Raw genomic sequence first — 665 nt, forward strand, 5'->3', positions numbered from 1 at the left:
AGAGAAAATGTTTTGAGAAACGATGTACAAATGCGCTTTACACAATTGATGTGTGTATGGATTGCGATAACAGTTGTATGAGCCCCTAATAAAATGTTTTTTAAAAAAAGGAATAAAAAGAGGAAAACGTTTGGATCCTGCCATTTTTATGTACCAAGTATAGGACCTACACTCCCTGAGCTTTCTAAATTTCCAAATAAGGTGTTTGTGTTAATATTGAAAATCTTACTTGGAAAGACAAAACAAAAACTACGATTGACTGTTTGGGTCTTGAATTCTTTGTAAGAGAAAATATTTAAACCTGTCCTTTGCCGCTGTCTCCCTGATCTTTTTTCTTTCTTTCTCTCTCTCTTTTTTTTTTAACTGAATATAGTGTTTACGACAGTCTCCTACTTCTATTGACTCTCTTCTGCCTGGCCTTGTTTACTGTCCCAGAGCATGGCATTCCCTTCACATCCTGCCATGGCACGTGGTTGCTGAGCCCAATTGCAAGCACCAACTTTGATCTACAAATTACAGTTGTATCCCACGAATCTCTATTAGGTAAAATCTCTATAGACCACCCGCAGGAGCAGAAACTAGGCTATATAAAGGCCCAGAAAAATAATGATAGTCATTTCTAACATCTATTCACCTAATCTGAATTTAAGAAATCAAATATAACT

Source organism: Echinops telfairi, unplaced genomic scaffold (genome assembly GCF_000313985.2).
Source record: "Echinops telfairi isolate 266 unplaced genomic scaffold, ASM31398v2 ScPeMD7_7467;HRSCAF=8505_1, whole genome shotgun sequence".
Classification (NCBI taxonomy): domain Eukaryota; kingdom Metazoa; phylum Chordata; class Mammalia; order Afrosoricida; family Tenrecidae; genus Echinops; species Echinops telfairi.